General features: G+C 38.0%; 1 long non-coding RNA gene across 3 annotated transcripts in view; it reads right to left on the minus strand.

Annotated features, from left to right (window-relative positions):
* Positions 1-1,577: 1,577 nt before the first annotated feature.
* The window catches only part of LOC128793237 (uncharacterized), a 52,169-nt gene continuing 31,169 nt past the window's right edge, over positions 1,578-22,577 (minus strand). For 2 of the 3 annotated variants that reach the window (XR_008432702.1, XR_008432700.1), the window contains one exon: positions 20,581-20,922. This is a non-coding gene — a long non-coding RNA (uncharacterized LOC128793237). Of the gene's footprint in view, positions 1,820-3,669; positions 3,790-20,580; positions 20,923-22,577 lie in introns of those variants that run through there. The other variant, XR_008432701.1, reaches the window with a different exon arrangement.

The following is a 22,577-nucleotide window of genomic DNA, read 5'->3' on the forward strand; positions in this document are numbered from 1 at the left end:
AAACCTCACATCTCTACATTAGTACTCAAAGCTTGAAAGGCTTGTGTCTAGGTGTAAAACACCCAAAGCCTTGGACTTGTGCAGAGTAATTGCTGAGTCCCACGTAGTACTCATTAATTTCTTTGGTCACGAACAGTAACGCCTGTCAGCTGTGCATTATCACAGTGCTGGAGGCCAAAAGCTCTGTTGTTGCTGTTTGAGGTAATAAATGAAGTGATGCCATTCAGAATTTATAGATAAGATGTTAGCTACAGAAAGCTGAAGTGTCTTGCCTTAGGTCACAGAGGAATTACTTAGTCTGAGTTGGTTATCACTTATTTTAGTCACATAAAAGAATTTGGATCTCAGTCATCAACTGTTTATCATTAAATATGTCACTGAGCAAAGAATAAAGAGTCAGCATCACTGTCATCATTCAACAGAAAATCATCTTGCGAGGGTGAGTCATCACAAAGTGGAATTTGCAACAACATGATGTTTTAACAAGAGCAAGGCTAGAGGCTAAATATTAGAGTTACAGAAAGCATATAATAAAGGCAAGATTACTGAAAACTCATCTAACTTCAAAAAGTGGATATGGTGTGAATCACATCACAGGTTTCAGATTCTCACAGCTTAGGAAAACAGTTCTGATTTTGGCTTCGTGTTTTAACCTTGTGAGACTCCCACTTTTGCATTTTGATGGGAAAACCAGCCTTACTTCTTTTAAATTTTTTGAGGCTTTTAAATTCCCAGACTCAAATAAAATAGCAGAACAGCTAAAACAACACCACCTAAGACCAAAGAAAAATTTATATATTGTAAAATTTATATTTTGTAGACTCCATGTGCCCAAAGACAGTTGGATTTAGCAAATTGCTGTAAAATATACAAACTTGAGTTTTTAGTCATGATTTGTTCTATTACATCAATCATGCTTTCTCACCCAAGCTGGGCTGCAAGATTGACCCAGCACAATTACTTATTGCTACTTTCTTAAGGATTTTTTTGTCATTTGCAAGTTTTACTAACAATGATTCGATATCACTTTTCAGCTACTTGTGACTCAAGAAGATTAATTACACTGAATCAAGAGTATTTCTGTGAAAGACTTGTTATAAAATCTGCTAGTGGAGATCTCTAATTGAAGATAACAATTTTTAATAGTAGATCATAACCCTCTTACATTGAGATTATATTAAGTTTTATAGACTTGTTTGAAATACATTGCTTTCTGTGTCATTAATTTAAAATATTTTTAAATTTTAGATGGTTTGGTCACTCAAAATAGATGTTTGCTTTGAACTTCTTTCTTCTAACTAATGGGTAAGTTTGCATCTTGATGATCAGATGCACAGAAATAGCTGACATTTTTATTATCCCATAAAATTTTAATATGAATGGCAATAAACAGTTTAACTAGAAAGCTTATTGTTAATTTTAACCTGATTTGTGTCCTTTTAAGGACTATGGTTTTAGTGTCCTCTTTAATTTTTATAGTTTATGGTATATTTTGGTAGTAGAGGTTAATTCCTCTGATAAAGAAAAAATAGCATGTGCAATAGAATGTATTTACAAAGATTAATTTTATTGCACAAATGATTAATCTCCTAAACTTTATGATGATAAATACCAAATAAAGTGCAGTGAGATACAGATTATTTCCTAGACTTTCAGAAATTCTTAGAATGATGAGAAATGGGAATGCATTGGCAATGAGTACTTGGTGATGTATGAGAATACCAACACTTTTCCAAGCACCTCTGAACCTCACCCAGTGCTTCTTGGACTGAAATTCCTGCATTACCAATGAGGGAACAAGGCAATTACAGAAGGAACACTGAAAGAGAAAAAAAAAAACTTTAAATGCTATTTAATTAAATGTTATTTTCAGGATAATCTTTTGATTCCTATGAAAATCATTTCGTTTTTTGGAAGGATTTGGAAGGATTTGGAAGGAGGTTGTTGAAAACAACCAGCATTGCAGAGCTGTAATCTTTTCAGGTTATATTAATAAAAATAAAGAAAGCTCTTGGAAGGATTTAATATCAAATTATGTATTTTGGTGCAGGTAATTACATACTAGTTTACATCTATCAAACACTTAACTATTCATTTTGATTCAGTGTCAAAATTCTGATTTGAATCAAGAAGTTCTGATGTTGCACCCTGAGTTTTTATCTTCCATCCCTTTCAGTGTGCAGATGCATTCAATGCTTCTGCAAATTGGACTCATAACTCTGAAGAGCACTGAGGGATTCTTGTGGCTTTTATGTTTTACTTGGTTCTCATTTTGTTTTGTTTTCTTTTCTTTTCCTGTCCATTCTCTCCAGGAAGAAAATTAATTTTTTTAAAATCAGTTAATTTAGAAATGGGCTGGGAAGCTACTGAATTGACAATTATAGTGTATTGTTACATTTTTTAATTTGAATAACAAACCATTTTTAATTCTTGGTGATGAATAAATGGTCATAGACTATTCTAAGCCAATGTCACAGCTCAGAGAAAACTACAGAGCTTGCTAAGGCCTGGCTGACTGAAAATCCCAGTCTGTTATCTTTGTGAATTCAGGCTAGTACTGATTTTTCACTGAATTTTTGATAGGTCAAGTACAGTTGAGATGTGGACTGATTTTTTTTCACCGTATTATCCTACAGTGTGTTATTGTTTAGCAGCTTTTAAGCTAAAAATAAAAAACATTTCTCAATATACTGGAAAATAATATCTTAAAGTATTCAGAAAATACTTCAAATTATTAATCGTAGCATTTTTTAGATACAGTCAGAGAGCTTGACCATGGTGAGCTGTGTTTAGCCTAAAGCTGAACAAATATTAAGACACAGTGGCTTTATACCAATTGTGTCTTTTATGAATTCAAGGCTTTAGAAAAGGGCATTTTGGCTTCCTCACAACAGGTGCTGTGTAAAAGCAGGTTCAGAGCTGTTCAAATCACATCTGTGGGATTTGAGAAGCTGTACAAGCCAGAGACCAGTAGTGACACTCGGCTGCTGCTTACATATCACAGGGGGATTTCTGAGACTCCTGGAGGTCATTGGTTTCCAGATGCTGAACAAAGATGATGGCAAACAGGGACAGGCGAAGGTGGGTTTTCTACCCATCAGTTTCAACAAAGTCTAATTTTATTACATAAAATATATATCTGCTTTAACTAAAGACTTGATATAGCATTATTTATGACCCAGACAAATATGAATTGGAAAGTATCACATTCATGATTTCTCTCTGCTGCTTTTTATTAGTATAAAAGTAAATAAATGAACCTCAAAGAGTCATAGAAGGAAACTTCTGTGCAAGTGACTTGCATTTGTTCATAAGAAACATCTATGATAATAAAAACTGTCAAAAATGTCTACCAGCTTCTTGCTTCATTGCCATCTCACTTTTCCAAAACAACATCCCAAAAAATTCACTCTAACCAGGGTTTAATGCAAAGTATCACTCACTAGAATGCCACAGAAAGGCTCATGGTCTTTTTTGAGCCAGGCAGCTTACCAAGCTCACGGGATGCACACTGAACTGAGCAAGCTCTTTTTCTCGGGTGTTTCTGTTGGTTTTATCAAGCAAATGAGCAGAAAGCCTTATAAATTCTTTTTTATAATGCTCTAGCTGTGCAGATTCTATACAAGAAAAATCTCACATTCTTTAATATTGAAAAATTTCTTATAATACCTTTGCAGACACAAAGATCTCTATACAGTGAAGGAACTTAGTGCATTCTTTTTTAGCCAGTGCTACATTGCCTGTGGGAGGACCAGGAGGAGGTAATCTGTGTTCAGTCAGTCCTTTAGCCTAAAAATAATTGAAAATTAAATTAGAAAATACTTCTTCAGCTTCTGCAACATTGTGAAGAAGTAGGAAAAGTAAGACATGGTTTTGTAAATCCTCAACTATTTTGGAGTGCAGGAAGCACAAGTGAACTAGCATATTATTTAAAAAGGTGTTCCTGTAAAAGAGGGATAGCAAGAGAGCAAAATAAAATTGAGCATAACAGGGATGGAAGAGGCAGCTTACTGGAACCAATAAATAGTCTATGTAGGATAAATTTAAATTTAGTATATTAATATTAAACATTTTACAACACCATATCTGAATTTCACTTTATTTTTCCTTTAATCCATTTCCTATTACTTTTTTTCTTTTTTTTGTACAGTCTCTCTGAAAAGGGAAGAAAAACCCCAAAGTAAATAGCTGAATTATTTCTAACCAAATAACTTCTTATTAAGACTCAGGTTTCTAACTAAATTATTTCTTCTTCCCCACTTACTCTAAGTTAGGAGAAAATTGGTTGCTTGAGCTCCAGTTACAGGCCTGTGCTTAAGAAAGATCTGTATAATTTTTATACTTGCTGAGACAGCACAATATTGCCTTAGTCTCTGAAATGTCTCTGAGCTCAATTAATATTTTCCAGAATGGTATTGTCACCAGTGAATAGGGATTCCCAGTGCTGATTTGAGAAGAGACACACCAGGCACTTGGACACTCAAACTGAGAAAGTTACCAGTGCTCTACAGGGCCTGTGGAATCAGAACATTTGCAATGACTGGTGAGATTAATTTTAGATCAGAAGAGTTCCTTCTCCTGACAAAACAGCTTCCTGCAAGTGAACCTGAAATTTCAGTCTACAGCAACTCCAAGCACCTATCTGTTCCCCAGTGACCTTTTATATAATCTAACAGGATGGAATATGAAGAGAGGTTTTCCCTAAGGATCAGCATAAATTTCCTTCTACTTGCTTTCCTCTTGTTATTTATGCTTAGACTACTTCAGGCTATCCTAAACATTTCCACCTATTGATAACACCACCCCCAGTGAAACTTCTGGCTGGAGTTCACTCCTTTTCAGCTTCAGTGCAATCAAGGACAATGTGTGTGCTTGAACCCCCACAGCAAGAAGCCGATCTTTACCAATGGGGTAAAAAATGTGGCAAGAACCAGAAAGATTAAAAAACCCAACCAACCAACCAACCAACCAACTAACCAACCAACCAGCCAATCAACCATCCAACAAATAAACAAATCCAGCATCACCCCCACCAAATCACTTGCAGAATACCTGAGCATGGAAAAAAAAAAAAAAAAAAATTACTGGAGTAGACATGCATTCTTCCAAGTTTTTATGGAGACAATAAACCAAAAACTGGGAAATATGTTCTGATCATCTGTTTTAAGCAGACTCAAAGTACTTGCCTAGTAAAATTATTGCTTTATATAACAGTTTGTTCTTTTTGTTTTGATTAATGACTGTGCTAGTTTCTAGGCAGCAACACTTCCTACAGCTACATTGGAGAAAGCACATTTTTTGGAACTGCTGTTACCTGCCAGTGAGAAAATGGTTGTCTTGCCAGTGCATTTTACAGAAAGCAATTAAATCTTGTTCTAAAATAGGAAGTATTTCGTGTTGTTTTTAAACATGTAAGAATCTTTGAGCATCCTGTTCTTGTTTTTCTAATTCAATTGCATTACCGACCATGTGAATCTTCAGACAAGATAAATTGTCTTTGTTTGAAATACATTTCCTATATAAACACATATTCTCTCCACATATCTTTGGGAACACTCATATTTCCTCACAACTCCTTTTGGTAGCTCAGACAGCTTTTACAGCTTGATTTTTTTTTTTTTTTTTTGGTCTCAGTGCAGTAGAAGCACATTGTGCACATGTCTTCTAGTGTTTAATCTTTTTCATTTACAGAGTTTGGTCACAGAACAAGGACTCATGAAAACAGAGCTTCAGTTCACAGGCATATAAACCAAAATGGCAGCATTCAGATAAGGAAACTGAAAGGACTTTGACTGCTGCAGAAGCTTGAATACTGTTGTGACTTTTCCTGCCTAAATCAAGCACAGAAAACTGGCACAGCTACTTTTGATCAAGAAGATGTGTTTGAAATGTGGTGGAAAAACACAACCCATAACCCACTGCTTCCACTTCTTCAGTTCTCATAGAGCTAGCAAATAAGAGTCAGACCAACATCTGCAACCAAGTACAAGCTGCTGATCCAACCTATCTTTCAAAGACATTGGATTAGGATAGAGGAACATTATGCTGGAGTTTCAACAATTTCTTCAAAATTTTTAGCTTGTCTTTGAAAAATAGGAAGGATTAGGAAAACCAAACAGCTAATTTTTAGGTCACTCTGCTTTGAATGCAAAAACTGGGAACCAAGTCTTTAAAAAATTATTTAAAGTATACAGTAGCAAAGAAGGTGTGTTGATTTCCAATTGCCAAACTTCATGGGTAAAAATCTCATAAAAAACTGCATAGGATACAAAATGCCAAAGTGGTATTCAGATTTCAAGAGAGCTTCTGCCAGAGATTCATGTTCAATTGTATGAACTGGACACATGGATTTAATTATATTATGTGAGAAGAGTTTGGAGCATGGAAATAGTACTTCTGTTAAAAGCCAAGAAATATAATGCCGAGGGACTAGGTAAAAAAAAAAAAAATCTTTCAAACTAAGGCAGAAACTGAAAGAAAGGATCACAGAGTTGTGGGATCTCCTGTCCTGTAATAAAATGAAAGCAAATTTCTCAAAGCATTCATTAATAAATCCAGAATTTAGTGCCATATTTCAAAAATAAATTGCTACATTCTGTGTACAGAAAAGGTTAACAGCCAGTCTGCTACTATAAACTTATTTGGTTTTGTTTCTAAATCCTGTTATTGTGGGGTTTAGTTGTTGGCTTTGTTGTTTCTTGGTTTTGCATTTTTTCTTTTTGAGAAACTTCCTACAGCAGAGACAACCAGGCCAGAAACAACTCTATTAGCACAAAGCACATTCCAGCAAATGCCAAAGGCTTTTTCACTGAATACAGGGTGGAGAGGACACAGCCTTCCCACCAGAGAGCCAGCCAACACTTCAAGAGCTTCCACTGCCAGTTATGTATCAGCCCTGGGGTAGGTGGAGTCTATTTTTCACTTTTAACATCTTGCTTGTTGAGTTTGCATTTTGACTTTTATGCTTCATGCCAACTCTTCCCTCAGTTTCCCAGCTTCTGGCTGCTGCTGCACCTCGATGGATGTCTCCTTATGCTTGTTCTTTCCCCAACTTTCTGTCCCTGGAGGAAGATGAGAGGTTCTGTCTGTTACTTTTCTCTTCTGCAGAACTTGCTAAGAGAGTGATTAGTTACTGTATTAGTTGATTATTGTTCAGATTGGTGCAGGCCAGAAAACACTTTTCTTGGGGACTTAAACTTGCTTAGGATGTTATACACCCATTATTATTCTAATTCTTTGCAAAAGATCCTGAGCTGCTTGTTTTCAATCTATATGATCTACAGATTCTACCAGATGAGGTAATCGACTTTCTCGCCTATGCTTGCTCTGATCAGAATGAAAAAATCTTTGCTTGTGCCTTTCTTGTTTCAATAAACAGTCATCCAAATTCTCCTTGCAGTTAGATCTCTGCTGTATTTCACTATCAATGGACTGAAAAGCATAAAGGGCAATGTAAACACATTGTTATAAACACATAAAATATTCCTAATGAGAACTTTTCATACTAGCAACCAAATTAGCTCTATGATCCTCCAGTCATACCACCTATGTCAGCAAATGCAGTTTCTCAATAATTTCATGCTTGCCTTTTTCCCTGAAATCATGGTCAAAGAACTAATTAAAAATGGTCAAAATATCAGGATCCTAAAAACGGCGCTGTAAGACAAATCTGAGAAAATCTGGAGTTTTTAAGCTCTCAGTCAGATTCCTTCAGCCTGTCTGAGGTTCAAAAACAATGTTGTGTTTGATAAGAAATCCTAATGTTTGTCTGTGTATTCTTTCTTCATGCAGCTCTGGGCTCAGGACTTCTAAAAAAAGATGAAGACATGAAGACAATCAAACAAAAACAGGACTGGCAGTGCCCAGCAAAAGTCTGAGGAGCTGTGATGCAGTGTAGGAAAACTACAGAGCAAGTTTGAGTGATGACTTTAACCAACTCTATCTTTGACCTTTACTCAGTCTTTCTAATTATTGTGATTTTCTTTTGCTTTATTGTGGTTTTTCAAAATGTGTCTGCACTTTAAAAATGCTCTCCTTGCTTCAGTAGAAAGACTCAAAACAAACAAGCAAAAAAACTAAGCCAAAAGTACAACCCCAAAGCTGGAAACTACATATTAGGAGTAGGAATGGCCAAACTCTTACTCCCAGCCCTGTGTTCAGAAGGGAGGAAGCAAACAAAGGCCGAGCTTCTGTGGCACTGCCAACACAAGCAGAGCCTCTCAGTGCCCACACACAGCCCAGGCAGTTCTGCACCAGCCTGGGCTGCCACTGAGCCCACGCTCCCTGGGAGCTGCTGCAGTGCTCTGCGCACCACGTCTGGACAGCCAGGCTGCCTTCCTGCAGGAAAGGGCTCGTGTCAAAGGGAAAGACAAACTTCTTTCAAACCAGCATTTCTGTATCAATGATTAAAAAAAAATAAAAACATAGAAAGTTTTTACTACTTCACTCAGAAGTAAAACACAGATGGGGAATGAAGAACCATTTTTGGTTTCTTTGGTGGAACATTGCTTTGTGATGTGAAAGCAGTACCTGCCAAAGAGGCTATCACTCATGTGTAGAAGTGAGCTGTACTGCAAAACTGAAAAATTAATTAAACCATTGTTTATTCAATTACATGCTCTGTCCCTGCTCTATCTAGATAAACAAGCTGAAAACTCTCAGCCTGAAGAGCCTGAAGCCTATTATCACCTCTTAAATTAAACATTTAGAAGGCCACATTCTATGAAAGGATATTTCAAGGACCTATGGTACTTCTAAAACAGCACACCTAAAATATTTTGGCATTTTAAACAAAATTGCCTTGAAATTTTCAAGATCTGAAATGGGCCTAAAAATTACCTACTTCCATTTAATTTTTCCACCAAGTTTTATGTGGTAATTTTTTTTTTTTTTTATATATAAACCAAGGGGAATCATCTAATAAAGAAGAGATAGTGTATTTGGCTTTGTAATATTTCCTTACCTGAGATCACAGACCATACCAAAGAGTGTGAAATTCCTCTCTGCCCCTCTACAGGTCACTGTGACTAGGTGTCATTCCAGAGCAGACTACTGGAATTTCACACATTATTCAATGGTGAAAGTAAGAAGGAGACTCAAGCCCAGGACGGAGAGCATTTACAATTAGAAGTTGTGAGAGGCAAAGCAGATGTGCTTGAGCACAGAAACCACCTGGCAAGTGTCACTTTACAGTCCTGCATGTGCAGAAATGATTTTCAGATGTGATGAAGTTTACAGCACCACTGGAATCCAACACTTCACTACACAAGAAACTGGCAGCAAGAGCAGCTGCAGGACAGAATTCCATGGGCCAACTACACCTTTTTGGAGGGGGCAAAAAGAAGCTCATGTATTCAGAGGTTTAAACCAGAATATGATATGCATGTGTCATTGGGATATCCATTGGTTTAACAGCCTCAGACATCAGCACTGAAGCCAGTGTTTTAAATTTATACTTGGCTCTTGGACAGAGACTTTATTAAAAGCCTAGCCAAGAAATAGTGAGAAAAGATGTTTACCACATAAAATTCTTTCTTTTTTTTAAGAGGCATCAAGCATAAAAGCCTATGGAAGAGTTCTCACCTTAAAACAACAAAACAAGGAAAAAATATTGTCCCTACTGAGTAACAAAATAAAAATAAAAGAACTTCAAAATTAGACAAGACTACCTACTTTTTCTGAGTAAGCAAAGAGAGTCAGTATGTGGAGTTTTATACTCATTCCACTGCACCCTTGTGTTATTTATTTATCTGTAAACAAACTCTTATTTTACACAATGCTGAAAGAAGAACAGCAATTTTCCCCATGAGTGGATAAAGGCCTCAGAATCAGACTCCTGTTCCCAGTTTTTCTTCATTACTTATGTGATTTTTGCCATGAGGAAGAACACGGCATGTCTCTGTCCCAGAAACAGACTGGAGACTGACATGGGAAGGTTCAAGAAGGTTATTTATGCAAAATAACATTTTTCCAGTATAATGCACTCCTTGATTTAACACTGGATGCAATAATCTTTGCTGAGCAGTAAGAGTGCCAAAGCATCACAGAGCTGCTAATGTAGTCTGAAAAATAAGAGCTGATTTTTGCAACAGCAATGACAATACAAAGGCATGTCAGGACCCTGAGCCCAGAGTGAGATTTTTCCTCTGTGTCTTGTAGCAAGAGGACAGATCCTGGTCATAGCAGAGGCTGACTTGTTTAGCAGGGACTTTAGCAGCAGCTTTGGGCTGAGGCAGTGCCAGGGGAGCTGTGTCTGGGTGAGCAGGGAGGTCCCCAGAGCCATCACTGTTCCCTGGTCTCACAGGTGGCAGCCCCAGAGTCTTGCCCTGCACCATCAGGCCCAGGGCCCAAGCTGTATTCAGCACAGGACATTTACCAGCTGCAGTTATTCCGTGTTTGAGAGTGAGTGTGTCTCTAGGCAGGTCACAGCCATCTGTGACTGGCTGCAGAGACATGTATGGTACCACTGCGCTTTGCACAGTCATTCAAAGGCTTCCACATCAACGTGGGAAAGACAACGGGTTTGGCACTGGAGTGTCAGGAGGAAAAGGGTCATGGGTTAAGCTCAGGTGCACAGAGATATTTATTGTCATGCTTGAAACTGAGCACTGTTCAGATTACAGCTCGGACTTCACAGCACCAACACCCTTTGGTCCTTCTTGAACAGAGGAGGCAGAAATCTGACTTGGGTGATTAACTCATTTTATTAAAGTTTAGAAAAGAAAATAAGTACAAAGCCAAACTAAAAACCTCTGGCTGTGACTGAAACTGAGAATTCAATTGCCACCACTCTGCAAACTAAGCAACCAGGGCTGTGCCCCCATGACTCCCGGGCAGCAGTGATGATCGGCCCTGGCACTTGAAGGCACTGTAAATCATCTGCCCAGGGCAATATTGTAGACCTCAATAGATCAGATCAGCCCTTACTGTCTTCAGAGTAGATTTACTAGGGCACTAATGGGTTTTTAGCCCTTCCATCTCACTCAGTGACACTTCTCCAGGAGTGTTATGCATATTTCTGTATAAATGGCAAACCATGCTGAGCAGTAACTGCTGTGCAGCAGATGTGAACTTGGTTTTCCTTGGTCTCTGCAGGTGCACTGCAGACTTCAACCAACAGCACATTGCTGTCCTTACCTGGCTAGTGACTGCCCACAAATCTCAGTCTGATCAGAAGTTGGGCTGCATTTCTGGGAGGCCAAATATCTTCAGACATGATGCCCTCTAACTTCCCAATGGAGTACTGACAAGAAACAAAACACAAAACAGTCCCAGATTTCTACCTAAGCAGGCTTGCAGCCCAAGTCTATAAAGACTGAAATTTCTATAGCTCAAGTTAAGTCAGGCACAGTACATTGTAGACATGTACTAGAAAAAACTACTAACTTTAAACAAGACCTGTTTTTGAAGGGGGAAAATGCAGTAAGAGAAATTTCACAGACAACCTGCCCAAAACCAGAGAACCAGTGTTTCTCTTCTCTACTACATCACCAGCCTGGCAACCTCAGCACTCTAGAGACACAAAAACTTCTTAAGAGGATTAATTTCCTTCCCCCATTGTTTTATGTAATTTAGAATCTTAACTGTGACTTTCTTGCAGCTCTGCAGGCTGAGAGGGGCAAAAAGCTTTAATGCAAATATCAAAGTGCCCAAGGAAGTTTGTGTGTAAGCAGCAGAGCAGCTGCAGGCAGAGGGGTTTGCCAAGGCTGCAGGACTGAGGCTCCAGCAGGGAGGCAGAGGGGTCAGAGCTGCCTGCACAGGGCTGCCCAGGCAGCTGTGCCACAGCCATCACACGTGGCCCTGGGGCCTGCAGGGCCAGCTTTATCCTCAAGGCTTTGTAGGTTGATGCTCACCTCTTTTCCATGCTCCATTATTTTTTTGAATACTCTGCTTTCCACACAATGCTCTGGAACAATATTGATCCAGTGGTGGTGGGTTTTTTTTTCCAAAGGGGTAACCTTTGTGACTCTTTCTGGGTCTTGAATAACCTTTATCACCACCAGAGCAGCATAAAGATGGGTTTATGATACAGGCTACTGACCTATTTTTGATATTTGTTTCTATAGAATGACCTTTTCTTTTCCTTGAAGTTTTACTCTACTTATTCCAACTATTCTCAAAGCATTGCACTAGAGATGAAAATAAAAATGGATGATGATAATAATAAAAGAAGATACAGCATCCTTAATTTCCATAAAGTGAAAAGAGTTAATTTTTTAGTCCTTTCCAAAAGAAGATAATCTCTCCTCTTTTATTCCAACTCTGACTGCTCTAAAAGACAGGGGAGAAGGAAGACAACAAGCAATGGATATAACCATCTACCTATTCTCTTCAATCTACTGCTCTGGGCCTTCATTTAAATGTCAGGTTTGTTCTCTGCAATAAGTACCAAATTGCTTTTGTTGATTTTATCAGAAGATCTCACACTGTCTATTTATGAATGTAGTTTTTTTTCCATAACCAATGTTTAAAGAAAGAGCAGAAGTGTTCATATGTGCACATTCAGTTTTCTGAAGGTGAAAAATATTACTTTTGTTCTTGAATAGTTTTACCTTACTCTATTTGAGGTCAGTCCAATCCTCCTCTTTATAACTCCACTATAATCTTGGAGAGCTTAAAAGAACTCTTCAACTCTTTTAACTATTCCCTTGTGATTGAACTTTCATATAACCTGTTATTTTCTTGAGTTTGCTTTTTTATTTTCACAAAGGATTCTGAAATAAACCCCTGCCCAAAGCCCCTACATGAAAATCATTGAAAAGACAAGCAAAGCTGACCCAAATAACATTTACTTCTGTGGTTTGTGTGGCCCAAAGAAGCCTTACTTGGGAATTAACTTTTCTCTGATAACAATTGCAGCACATCCAGAGACTACACCTATCTAACAGCCTAACCTGCAAAAGTAATTATAAAACATCAAAATACTTAGCAAAATAATGCATTTATCCAACTTGTCCATTGCTTAGAGAACAACATAGAGAAGTGACAAAATATTTCATTACTTTCTTATCCCTGTCCTTTAAACTTTTCTTGAGGTGTGTCTTTGTCCTGTGGAATGGGAAGCTTCCTGTTGGGAGCTAGGTATGAGCAGGTCTTTTGAATGCTGATGCCAGTCAGGGCTTTCAGCATCAGTCCTTGCTCTGCCCCTGATCATCCACCCAGCACTCTCTGTACCACAGCCCTCACTGCCCCTCCTGCAACACCAGTAACTCAGAGAGGCTCCAGTCATTCCAGTATCTCTTTTGAGAGACCCTCTCCAGAGCCGATTGCAGCACAGACACAGACACAAAGCTACAAAATGATCCCTGCCTCAATTTAAGCTGTCAACACTGACTCAATTCAAAGTGGAGGGTGCCTTAGTTAAATTTGCACTGTCTGGCCATGAATTCTGGCTACATTGCTCTGTCTTTCCTCTTCAGTTCAAGTGCTCCAGTTTGATCTAAAACAGGACAGAAGGAGGCAGTGATCCATCAGAGCATTTAAGCACTTCTTCAGTTTACAGTCCCTGCACTCTTCCATTGGAGTTAATGTTACACCTCTCCCTAGTAGGACTTCTGGGTATGACTTTGTCAGTTGTGCCTTTGCTTGAGTTTAAAGAGTTTTGACACCTGCTTCAATGCTCATGGGAATTGACAGAGAATGGTAACACCCAGCCACAAAATCCAGCCTGTTTTGCATGGTAGTTTTGAATACAAAGATACAGCAAAGAGCATACAGGGGCCTTGATTTGGGCAGAACGAGTGTATCTTCTCTGAAGGAAATACATGAGATCAGAGTCCAATGGTTTTTCACCTCCCCATATCCATCCTACTAATTTCACATTGGTTTTGCTTTGCAGTCTAATAAATCACTGTTGGCTCTGTTGGCTGATGTAATGTCACTGTAATGCTCTGAGACAAGTGCTGGTGTGTAAGTTATGGAGATGAGAGTGTGTAGGCAAGCACTCATTAGCCTTAACTAATGATCCTCTAACAAAGTCACACACAATTGAGAGGAGCACAAGTTACTGAAGCCTTGAGGCTTATTGCACTGGGTTTTCAGTGAAAGGTTTTTTGTTTGTTTTGTTCTGATTGAGTGAAACTATTTTCTGCCTTCCTTGCTTTGTAAGAGGCCACAGACCCTGAGTATGTTCCTAAACTGAGCTGTGGTTTCTGGGAGACCTGACTTTTATGTGGAACAAAAGCCAGATTTGCCTGGGAGTGATCTGAGGTGCAGTCTCACTGTGCTGCAGCAGTAATAAAACAAGGTGATCCTGCAGAGATATACAGGTGTTCTCTTCTGAATATATGACTGATAGCCCCTAAAAGCTAAATGAAGTAGGTCTTTGTACTCTGAAAAACAATCAGTCCCCTGAAGACCTCAGGGGAAGCACAGATGAGCTTTGGTTTCTGCGGAGGCTGGGAAACACAACAGGTTATAGGGAGGGAGAGCACTGTGGAAAGCTGGCAGGAGCCACTCTCATCTTATGGAGATTGTTTCCCCTTCATTTCATGCTTAATTATAGAAATCTCTTCTCAGTGCTTGTTTAGGGAGAAGTTTTTTCTTTAGATACAGTGATTTTATCTACCTTCCCACTTGAGATGGGAGGATTGTAGCTATTTAATATTTGCATTTTATGATTACGTGCTTTTTAAAATTCCTTTAAAAAAAAATTCCTTACAAAAATGAATAGGTCAGGAAGAAGAGAGGGGGCAGCATCTTTTCTCAAAAGCTGCTGAGCCAGCTCAGGGTAAGAAGCTCCAGAGATTTCAGGGGCAGGGGAGCCAAGCTGGAAGCTATTTCCATTGTTTCCAGAGTTCATACAGTTTGTCTAAGCAGGTCTCCTTCAAAGCCCTGCTTGAATATGTCCAGGGCTGTAAAAACCTGGCCAGGCATGGAAGGCTGCAAAGCATTTCCAGGGAACTCTGTCATGGCAATGAAAACAGAGAAAAGCTAATGATGGCTCATAAAATCACTATTTTCAAAAGAAGCAAAAGTGAGAGGCCTCATGGAGTAGGATGTGAGTGCAAGAGAGCTGGACACAATTTCCAGCTTCACCAGGTGGGAATTCATTTAACCCATGTCCCAGTCTGTGCCTCCACCCATACACTGGGGATATAAATTCTACTTGGACATTTTTGTTACCAGTGTGACTAACATTGCTAATTTACTGATTGCCATTCCTCAGAAGCACTGACAAAAGGAGCTTAACTCTTTTAAACCTTTCCAGAAATCAAATCTCCCTTCCCCTCCACCTTCAGTTTGAAGCAATGGGGTGAGCAGGAGCCCTCTCAGAGTAGTGGTGAATTCTCTCTGCTTTACTCATCCTCAGCACAGTAGGAGGAAAGAGAGAGTTCCCTGCTGAGCACATGAGGATGTGTGAGGAGAGGATGCATCTTCCTCTTTCTGTCTTATTAAATTAGAATTACACACATAAAATAATATATTTTTTCCTGCCAAAATAGACTTGCTTTTCTCTAAGTATGGCAATAACATTCTGACCGTGGGGGAGTAAAAACACTGGTGTCTCTGAGGGAACAAGCAGGAGCACTTCAGAGCATAAGTTGGGCACAAAATGAGCCACCTCCAGAAAGCTGGATGACTTAGCACTACCCAGTGGATGTGTAGAATGATTAGGATGAAACACTGCCAGCATACATGGACTAACATACCAAGTAAACCACACACCAGCATAATAAATGAGACTTCAACATTAATAAAGTACATAAAGAAGTGTACCTCTAGCATTAGCAGGCAAATGCTATGTTCAGTCTGGATTTCATTGAGGATTCATTTGAGAGTTTGAGTTAGAAAACTAATCATGACATCTCATCTTGATTGAATGACATTTTCTTGGTGTGTTCCTTTATGTGACTGGAAAGTTATATATTCTAGTTTAAAATCCTTGCTAATCAAGACAGTTTGTAGTAGAAAAGAAGGGGAATTTAAAATCAAGTTTCTTCTTGGAACAGTGGTTCTCTCAGAAAGTTCCTTCAGTGCCCTACACTTTAAACCATTGATGAAACCACAAAGTAGATCATGGAACAGCTGGGGTGACATCCTGCTCTAAGGAACTATTCCTGTAAACATTCATCACTGGGCAATGAGCCCAGAGTGTGAAAAGTACAGGAAAACTGTCCCCTGCACCCCCCATATTCCTGGTATGGCAAACTGCACCATTTTACTAAAATTACTGGGTTATATTTCTTACAAATACATAAACTAAAAATGAAATGCTAAAATCTTCCTTTTAAGGGGTGAAGGGAATAAATACAGTATCTGGCTGTCAAATCAAAAAGCCATAAAATCTCAGTGGAAATATAAATTGCCTGGTTTTGGCAACAAACCAACAGAATTGGAACATAATTTGAAAGTTGCAAAAGGGCCAAAACGAAATTGAATACCAGCTCTCCAGTAGCTTCAGTTTGGGATGGAGGAAGGCTCCTGGTGAGGACACACCTCCCTAGGCTAGCAAAGAGCTCCACTTGCTGGCAGATGCAGCCCCTGAGTTATTGCTTCCCACTTAATTAACCAAAGCAGAAATAAACAGCCATAAATCAATTGCTCAGCTCACCAAGCCAGAATAAAAGAATTATACTGCTTAAGAGTACCCAGTGACAGCTCACATACTTTCAAATATCCTTCCTGGTCTGCAGTGAAACTTTGAACAAGAACGTGGACAAAATGGAAAGCGGTTCTTAGGCAAGGTGGAGAAAAAGGTGAGGAGTGATACCAGAGCCGCTGGAGCCTTCCCACCAATCAAGCTCAGCTCTTGGCTGAGCTCCAGAACAAAAGTAAGGAAGACACTACCAGTTTTGACACTACCAGTTCTTTCTGTGAGCCTCAGGTCATTCTAGCCTGGTTCACTGACATTTTGTGGTGAGAAAATTAACGCAGATTATGCATAATCTCCCCATGCTTTCCGATATTTTAGTGCTCAATATACCAAATTTACAGCATGTTTTTTCTGAAGGCAGCAAAATGCTGCACAAAAAGATGGTGCTCTCTATAAATTCTTTTGTAAATGGCCTTTATGAGTATTCGCCCACATCTTTATCATTCATTATAACACTATTTTCACCTTTACAGCAAAGTTGAATATGGCTGGTAATTTTTGCCCACAGCTCTTCAAAAGCACCTCATCAGCATTCACTCATGTGGATAAAATTATATTTCATGGTGTACAAAAGGATATTTTGCACAAAATGAATGATCAAAAATGATTTTTCTGTATGCCAGAAGTGTGTATATATATACTAGTCTTCATATTAATTTAATTAAAAATTTAAATTTATTTTCAAATATCTAGTAGGATCCCATGGAATGACACAGTGACAGGGGACTATAGCACTTTTCTAGAAAGGAGATAAGAATGAAAAATGTTCAGGAGAAACAGAACAGGGACCAGAGATTAACAAAAATATTATAAGGGGCATTTTGATTGCAATTTATATACCGTCAATTCAAATTACAAAAAGTAAATACAAAAACCTTGGCAGCAATGTTTCTTTGATGGATTTGACCAAGATCACTAGGAAGACATTCTGATTTTTTTCAGTTGGCCATCTAAATTTATTTGAGGGGGGGTTGTGTTTGGTTTTTTGTGGGGTTTTTTTGGTGGTTTTTTTTTTGTTTGGTTGGTTTTTTGTTTGTTTGGGGCTTTTGTGTGGTTTTTTTTTTTTTTTGTTTTTTTTTTTTTTTTTTTTTTTTTGTTTTTTTTTTTTTTTTTTTTTTTTTTTTTTTTTGTTTTTTTTTTTTTTTGTTTTTTGTTTTTTTTTTTTTTTGTTTTTTGTTTTTTTTTTGTGGCAAGGTTTTTCAATCAATCAGTGGAGGACAGATTGTGACACATTGCCAATGCTTCACTCACTTTTTTCACAGTCTGCTGCATCACAGGGACTGCTGATACACCTGTGGAATCTCTATCCTTTAACTCCATGCACACATAAGCAGATTATCCTGAATGAGACACTGGAATAGCAGTGCTCTCAGTGTCAGGAAGCATTTAATGTGGAGAAATTATTGTACACCAGAAGCAGTGGGAAGGGTTCAGCGAGCTCTGTTCCTCACCCTGCTGTGCTGAGCACTGCTCCTTTCCAAGGAAACCACCCCCTCTTCAGCTGATTGCCTGCAGGTCTCCACCATCATCATGGCCTGTCTTGTCTCTTTCAGGATTCAGGATTTGACTTTTCACACAAAGGGGCATTCTCACTATGCCAGAGATCAGAATCAATGCACACAGGTGGGAAAGGAGTAGTATCTCTGTTGTTTGGTCTGTTTAATTAACTCCTTGGCAATACTACCACAAATGGAAACCTAAATTTTTGGTACCTCAACTGGCTTCTGACATCACTTGCTTTCTAAAAATAGTTTTCAAGGAAAGATGCCTTTAGGAGTTAAGACTGAATCAGTGCATGCAGAAGCTCCTGCTGCATTGCTCAGTTATAAGGAAGAACAAGTTTCTTGAAGGAGAGAAAGTACAATAATTATGCATCTTTCACCACCAGACAGAAGCACGCTGGCAAGATAATAAGCAACAACATGAGATAGATAAGCTTCCTTTATTTGTAGACAGTGAATTGGGAGACAAGTTCAAATCTTTTTTTCCCTACCAAATATTACACAAACGGCCTCTAGAGGGATCCAGGTTATTGCTTTTCTGTTAAAATCCCTTAAGCTTGGTTGTCATTTTTATTGTTGGTTTTTTTTCTTTCCCCTCTGTTACTTTTCAACTAGTGAATCATTCATCTAGAAATAATGATGCAAACAATTTGCATTTAAACCACAGAGTTCATGACCAGGATGAAGGTTTTTTCAAAATCAAGAATTAAAAAACCTGGAGGGCAAGGATCAAATTCAGTAAAGTCCAGGCTCAAACAAATCAGCTCTCAGCTTATATCACATTCAATAAAAAAAAAAAATTCCAAAGAAATGCCTAGGCATTCAGCTGCCTATGTGAAATGCAGCTGAACTGGTGAATCTGCAGAGTTAGGTTAGGAATGTGGTAAGACTTGGACTCAAGTTTCTGCAGAATGAGTCAGAATTTCCCACTTGAGTTCCTAGAGTTCTCACGAAAAAGTATATTGCTTCCAAGTTATTGAATCTGGCTTGGGCTTTGTTTGCCTGAATTACTTCACCTAGTTAGAATTTTCACAGCTAAGTTTTTAGTGAAGCAGGAGTCCCAAGTTAAACAAAGAGCAAGAATTTAATTCCATGATGTCTATATTCTACGCATTCTATACTCTGGATTCACCAAATAATGGGTTTAACAAGCAGCATCAAGCCAGCTTCAAAATTCAGTCTAGCAAGCTTTTTAATGAATGTGCTTCACATGTAATCAAATGTAAATAAAGGAGATGTAATGACCATAGGCATGTGGAAATGACTCTGTGTACAGGTATGAAGAAAGTCAAAGACATGCTGCCACTCTGTTTGCAGCTTTGTTTTCAAGTTCATATTCTGCAAAAAGAGCATTTTCAGGGACCCTCAGGCATTCATAAAAATATTTGAACCAAACCACAAACTCAGCTAGCAAAACTCAACAAATTCAACTAGGCTTTAGATAAAAGAGAAAGACATAACCCATCTTTGGAGACACCAATGAGAGCTTTTGCAATGAAAAACCAAAACATTTAATTAAAAATGCCAATGCAAATAAACTAGGGCAAAGTTGCCTTATGCTTTACTATGAACTTTGTATAAAATTAGAAATGCTACAGAATTAAATATTTAAGCTTCTTCTTGAGGGTAAAACAAGAAAACAAACAACGACAATCTGGAGTCTAAACTAACATTTCTTATTCCACCATCACTTCATTACACCTTCTATCCTTTAGTAATCCAGACCACAAAATACCTCTTGAATCAAAAAGCCTCAAAATTATTATTATAATATTTCAACAACAAAAAAATATATAAAGTGTTTTTTCATTCATAGATTTAAAAAGAATCCCTTTCTAAAATGGAATTATTTCATTCATTGTACAACTTGTTACTTCCTCTCCCTGTAATTTTTTGATATAATCTATAAAAACAAACACAATTAGTTTTCCTCTAGCTGGAATTCACAAAAATATGGTTAGGTTTCTGTGGCATGGTTTTTGTTGGCTTTTTTACTCTCTGGAAATTGAAACCACATTTCTAATAATTATCTAATGCTTTATTTACAACTATATGGTGCTCTTGAATAGTTTGACAAGCAAATTCTACCTCTTCCCATTCCACTGCATTTTCTCTCAAGACCCTAGGAAGAAAATAATGGGTTTTATGTGATTTTTTTTTTTTTACTAATAAAACTCTTCTTAATGAGGTTCACCAGTGAGACTCATCTCACAGGTTGGGGCTACCTGTCAAAAACAACATCAAAAAATCCCCAAAACCAAAACAACCCAACAAAAAGAAACAAAAACCTAAACAAAACATAATAAGACTCCCCCAAAGAACCTCAAACAAAACAAAACAAAAGCCCCAACTAGCCAAAAAACACAAACACACAGAAACAACCAAAAGAACCCCCCAAAACCAAAAAACAACAATTAAAAAAAATCAAACCAAAAACCAACAATTTAAAAAATCTAACAAAACAACAATTAAAAAAATCAAACCAAAAAAACCCACAAACAAAAGACAGAAAGGAAGGAATCCTCAGATATTAAAAGGAGGATTTTTGCATTGAAAATAACAGCACAGTGCTCACAGAAGGCTACCAAGAATATTGCACAAGATTTTTGCTACTTTAGAGCAGTTAACCTTGCAGTGGGGCTTGGAAATTCCAGTCATGCTGGGTCTCTGCTGTGCTCAGTTCAGAGCTCCTGAATGCCACTCAAGCCAGCTCTATTTTCTCAGCTCCAGTGGGCTGTATCCCAGGGGTAAAGCTGCTGGACTTCTGTCATCACAGCCTAGCACAAAGCCACCTGGCTGGAAGAAAGAGAGGCTACCAGATCACACCTGTTTCGGGGAAAAAAAAACCTTAAAGGTATTGTTATTTATTCTCCAACCTGCAAACATAATCATGGAAAGAAAACGAAAGGAAAAATTACTGCTGCTATTGATATAATATTCAAATAGTGATGTCATTAAACAAGGAATAGAAGAACCAGATAAGGAATTCATGGGAACAGCAAAACCATTCCTCTTCAAGCTCAGAGTACACCCACTACAATTTTTAGTAGCACATCTGCTAATGAAACTCTAAATGCTTTGAACAGCAAGAACTAGTGGTGCTTGTCTTTAATTTTTGGAAAAGTCTCTTGGCTCATTCATTTTTGGTTCAGTATTTGATATGCACTGTTACACAGGTTTTTAAAAATAAAACCAAGCAACTCCACAATATTACATGAAAAGAGAAAAACATTTCTTTTAGTGCTCCCTCACCAGAAGTAGTAGTACTTCTGGTAATTAAAGAGAGTATGTGTTACACTTTTAAAAACATGAGAAGCCATTTCTACATCCTCTTTACACATGAATATTGTTAGTAGCTCTGGTTTTTGGATGAAGCCTCTAGGAAACAGATGCTCATTTTTTGCAATATTTCAGCATATCTGCTCTTTTGTCTAGATTCTTTTACCTTTTCACTGCCCATTTTTTTCTCCTTACCTGTTCTTTATTGCAGATTTTCCATCTTTAGATGAAACATAAGCAAAGCAAAAGTAAGTAAAAAAGCTGCAATTTTAAAACGCAATCAAGCCTGAACATAGAACCTTTCAGCAGAAGTCCAAGGTTGGTTTGTGATGGATGTAAATAATGCACAGAAGATGACCTTTCCCATTTACAGGAACTCTTTTCCTCCGATCTTTAACTAGATTCTGCCATGGAGTATAAAAATATCTATCTGAGAACAAATTCTCTTCCTATTTTTAATTTTTTTTCCCATGATCTTGGACTGACCTGTTGTAACTAATAAATTTCGATTGTCACTTTTTATCCCCCAAAACAGATGAACTCAGAATGTGTCAGGGGGGTGTAGATGACCAAATTGCTACTTTTTAATTTGGTGTCAAGCCCTAGCAAACCCACAGTACTTCTTTGATATCCACACATATTTTGGATTTGCCAAACAAGGAACTGGGCTGAAGTTTGAATAGGGTTTAACTTCTGACATTTAGTTTGATACAGCAGAAACACAGGAAACTTTCCATTAAGAAGTTGGCACGTGAATAATTGCTTAGAGAAAGCTTCAAATGGAGAAGTCAGTGACTATTTTTTTACTCCAGTTCCTAGCATTGCTTTAAACAGCCTTGTAGCCAATCACAAGGATAACTGTTTCTCCTGCAAAGGGAGCACTAACACACATGAACAGCAACATTTATCGTCAACTTTTTAAGTTTGTTGTCAACCAGCTCAACCCACACAAATCTGTGTTACACCTTATAATCCACACCAAAACCCTCTATGGCTTTCTGATTTTAGTGTTATTTAAAATGTTGAGATTTTTTTTGCTTGTTTGTTTGTTTTAGTGAAACAGCAAATTCTGATTCTGGGTCCTCCCTTTTCCCATAGCCAGCTTTGGCTTAGCTCAACACTTTCCCAAAAAATGTACAAGGGCCTGGAAACAAAACATCCTGAAATCTTTTTGTACTCAAGAATTTGGGTAAGACAAGTAC

This window comes from Vidua chalybeata, chromosome 10 (genome assembly GCF_026979565.1).
Source record: "Vidua chalybeata isolate OUT-0048 chromosome 10, bVidCha1 merged haplotype, whole genome shotgun sequence".
Taxonomy (NCBI): Eukaryota; Metazoa; Chordata; class Aves; order Passeriformes; family Viduidae; genus Vidua; species Vidua chalybeata.